General features: G+C 40.4%; 1 long non-coding RNA gene across 1 annotated transcript; it reads left to right on the top strand.

The window, feature by feature from the left end:
• The first annotated feature begins 773 nt into the window (after positions 1-773).
• LOC134156051 (uncharacterized) lies at positions 774-3,181 on the top strand. Its single transcript, XR_009961812.1, has 2 exons — positions 774-2,171; positions 2,202-3,181. It is a non-coding gene; the product is annotated as an uncharacterized LOC134156051 (long non-coding RNA).
• The last annotated feature ends 1,148 nt before the right edge of the window (positions 3,182-4,329 follow it).

Below are 4,329 nucleotides of genomic sequence, written 5' to 3'. Positions count from 1 at the left end.
GAAGAAAGAACACCATTTTTGTTAGTCTAGGGAATGAGATGTTAAACTAATCTTCCGAACCCATGATTCAATATCAAATGCCATCTCATAGTTATTTGCCAATTTCCTCAGTTGCATTCATCCTGGTTGGGCTTTCCTGGAGGGCTCTCACTCATCTGACCAGAGTGCCTTGTGCTTTTTTGTTCCCGAATGTTGCATTTCTGGCAGGTCTAATGCATTTGGCTTTCAGTGAAGTCAGAAGGAGGTGAAGTGTTTCCATGACATCAGCACATCTGAAGCCACATCTTCCTTCCAAAACCACACCTCACAGAGCTGATGAAGAATGTCATCGCCCCTTAGTCCCATTTCCATTACCTACCAGTGAAAAACCTGCCACCATAGCTCCCACAGCCCAGCACACACATCCTCCACAGCCTGTTTGAACTATTCTTCTGCACTGTTGTGCATGCCAAGCCAGCAAGTTACACCACTGCTGAGTTACTGAGTCATTCCCATCTTTTCTCCAACACATCACATTTTTGCCACAAACCACAGCTCTTGAGTATAACCGTTTGCTAGAACTGTACTGTGCGAAGTGTGGAGAGCAGTACAGAAGCAATAAAACACAGTGTGTGCAGGGGGAGAAAAACCAACACAAACCCCAAACCAGTATTTTGGAATGTATATTAGTAGAAAACTAAAGCATTACAAGAGAATTTAGCTCAGCTTTATGATACAGTTTAAGTCCTAGGCACCATTCATGTTTACAGAGCTGAATTAACCTAATTTAGTTCAATCCTAATTTAGTTTAACCCTGCTGGAGCCTGTGGGAGTTTTATTGTATTACAGATAAGTTACGGGCCGGTGCCTATTGACAGAAGTGAAAAAATGAGAAGTAAAATGAAATCAGCTGGCTGTTACTCAGCCTTCACTGCCCAACTGGATCAGGAAAAGTGTTAAAATGAGTCCTGCAATTTTCCTTTCCAGCCTTTAGAATGTGATTTTTAGTTTTGTTTTTTTTAAAAAAAGGGGGAGGGTGCACCTGAGAACGTTTTTAAATGCTCTCTGTGGCTGCCATCAAAGGAGTTTTCTACTTTGGAAAAAGAGCAAGCCTTGTCTCCAAATGCACTTTTGCCAGGAATTCTGCCCTGATTAGGCTGCCTTGGAGCACTTCCTTGGGTGGGTGCCATACTGAAGTTATTGGATGGCAGCCATGTGTTCAACACTCTTAAAGTCTATTCCCTTAATTTGCAACTCAACATAAAACTCGGATTAAGTCCATTGATACTGCTGGAGGGCGGGGCTAACATACATATGTATGCAATTATTTTCAGGATATTGCAATGAGTACGTATATACTCCCACAGAAGTTGCTCTGAAGTTAAACGCTAATGTTCCTTGGGTATGCGTTTTGCTCCTGGGTATGCGTCTGGTTTCTTCATTTGAAAATTATTCCACATTAGGATCTCCTGGCTGGTACTAACGAAAATGCTGGATAATCCATACGTTTGAGTCAGCTCCTCCTAAGACACTGTTTGCCTCTCCAGCCCCCACAATCCTACCCCACAACAGGACCTTAGCAAAGCACTTTGGTGAATGTTTATATCCAGGCCTGCTAGACTGAGCCTATCACCTCTGACCAAACTCAAGTGCATTTTTGAGCATAAATGTTTTAGAATTAGGCACATAGAAGAATGCCTTCAAAGGGATCATTTTATCGTGATTCGCATAGCAGGACATAAGACTTTTCTCTCCCTTACTTGGAGAGAGGGTTGCCAGCATCTCTCATCCACATTTCACAGATCTATTTAGGAGGATGAAATGAGGTGGGCTGCACATAGAAGGAAAGGTTGTATTGACTTGTATTTTTATTGTGTAACAGGCATCCATTTCAGAGTTCTTACTCTTTCACTCACAAGCTTTCTGCTCTGAACAATGCCTTACTGAGACCATCCACACTCTTTCAGACCTCGTATTATCTCCTACATGATCCTCTACCAGCTACAGGTTACCTGTGTGGCACGCAGAGAGAGAAAGGCACAGAAGCAAGTATATATATCCAGAATAAAAACAACCAATACCGTTCTCTTGGTCTTCACCCAGGCCCAGTCTCTCACAGACACTTACAGAGTATCTACACACAGAAGTTCAAAATACTGTACTTCGGGTAAGGTAAGGTAAGGTAAGGTAAGGTAAGGTAAGGTAAGGTAAGGTAAGGTAAGAGGTCCTGATCTAAACACTAATCCTTCATTTTCAATTATATCTTCTAGGGTTTTTTTTGTTTTTTCTTTTTTGTACCTTTAAAATCACAAAGTGATGTTGGTTATTCCACAAGTGACTTGGGGATATGAAACAGAGATGAGTCTGTCTTTGAACACTGGAGATGTATTCAGTACTCCGTAATTAACACCAAAATGGTAATCACTAATTTTCAGATAAAATCAACTATGGTTCATTGGGAAAAAATATGCATTCTGTTGAATATACAATTATATCTATTCTAAAGCAATCACTGCTCGAATTTGCATATTGAGAAACAGTTCCTGGAAATATGACCTACTTGGTAATAAACAGTTTTGATTTTGAAGAATATTTATTCCTTACACTATCTATTGCACCTGTATATTAAATTCAGAAGGAGTACCTGCATGCTACCTAAACTGTATCAAATTACTTCTCATTTTTTATCTTTTCCTTTCTCTCTTTACCCCAGACTACACAGTATCCATGATCTGTACAATTTTGCTTGGATGAACTTTGCAAACAGCTCTCTGCAGTGAGCACTGAGAAGGGGTTTTGGTAGCAGCAGTTGGAGTCTAAAATGGATCAGCTTCACACAAAAGGTACAAACAACATAGGAGAGCATGAGTCATTCCCCTTCATCTACACTGAGATGCTGAGTTTAAAACATGAAAAGGTCACTACTTTTTTGTGCACAGATGAGAGTATAAAGTGATCCAATTGTCATCTTACTTCTCTTTAACATCTATGGCCTCTGAAACGCCACTTTGAACAGAAGATCACATGGGAGAGAAAAACCTCAGCACGGCTCAACTGTATGTGAAATCACAAAAGTTCAAGGCAGAGAAGATGGATGAACCCCCTTGAGAAAGGCCACAGAGAGCACTGACTGCAACTAAAACTGTATTTTATCACTTTTGATTCCCTTAAAACTAAAATACACTTGTGTTAACATTCAAAAGGAGGCTGGTTTATGAGCTTCTGATTTTATAAGGTTTTGGAGATTTGCAGGATTTTTGAAAAAAAAAGTGTAGGAGTGGTACTGTATACACTCACTCTGGGAACTGGTACTGCCTGTGTAGTAGTCAGAAGAAGTAGTATTTACAATTAACCACTAGCTTTGCTATTAGCAGGGGGAGCCATGGGAAGGTGGCTCACCTGCAGCCAAAGGTAGGACACTGTGTGAGCTGAAGACCTACTGAAGCAGGTGTCCCACTTGAAAGATATTTTTACTAGACCACCATCTTTAACATTACATAATGTTTAATCAAAGCTAAAACATTAAGTGGAAACATCCTGCCTTTGATTCTGGTTTTAATGGGGAAGGTTTCTTGTATCTAGGGCAATTTGTCTATTTAGACAGCCTGAGGAAAGACAGAAGGGGTGGAAAACAGAGACAAGTAAACAGGTAGTGACACCTACCACACTGTTCTGTCCACAAAGAAAATAGGGATTAATTTTAGAGAGGGTCTTCTCCACTGAAGAAGTAGGGAAACAGATGGAGCCTGGTAAATTTAAATCACAACAAAAAAGAATTGTATGCAACCAGCCTTCACTTGCTCTTGAAATCAGTTTCATCACTGATTGCTAGAAATGGTCAAATACAGTAAAAAGCAGAGTTTCAGGCTAATACTGTGCCCTCAGTTATCACTGATGAAGCCCTCCTTTTCTATCTTACCTCTCCCTGACTGATCTTGAGATTGAAGTTAAATTTTCAGAAGGCCTTTTTAAAACCTCTCTAGAGAAGAACACAGTGTTCCAGACCAGATTAGAAGATACACCAAGCATATTGCTGCAGGGAGTAAAGGTGTTTCTTGAAATACCTGGTATCATCACACTAGTATTAGGGTAACACTACAAATTTCTCTACAAATAAAGAAGTGCTTGCAGGTTGCTACCCATGATATGGAAAAGGTTTCAAACACCTAGCATAGGCAATGAATGACATTAATCAGTGCAGAATTCTGACCTCCACCTTCTCTTTACATATCAAATCTCCAGTGGCACCAGGTTGTTTTATGATCCCTTGATGACAAGACTGTCTGGATCAATCTATCAGGCTTCCAGGGTAAACTACAGCAGGCCTTTATCCTTCCCTTAGGGCTACCA

The sequence above is a fragment of the Pezoporus occidentalis genome, unplaced genomic scaffold, assembly GCF_034315485.1.
Source record: "Pezoporus occidentalis ecotype Australia unplaced genomic scaffold, CSIRO_AGI_Poc_V1 ctg81, whole genome shotgun sequence".
Classification (NCBI taxonomy): Eukaryota; Metazoa; Chordata; class Aves; order Psittaciformes; family Psittacidae; genus Pezoporus; species Pezoporus occidentalis.
This window is presented reverse-complemented; position numbering and strand designations above follow the sequence as displayed.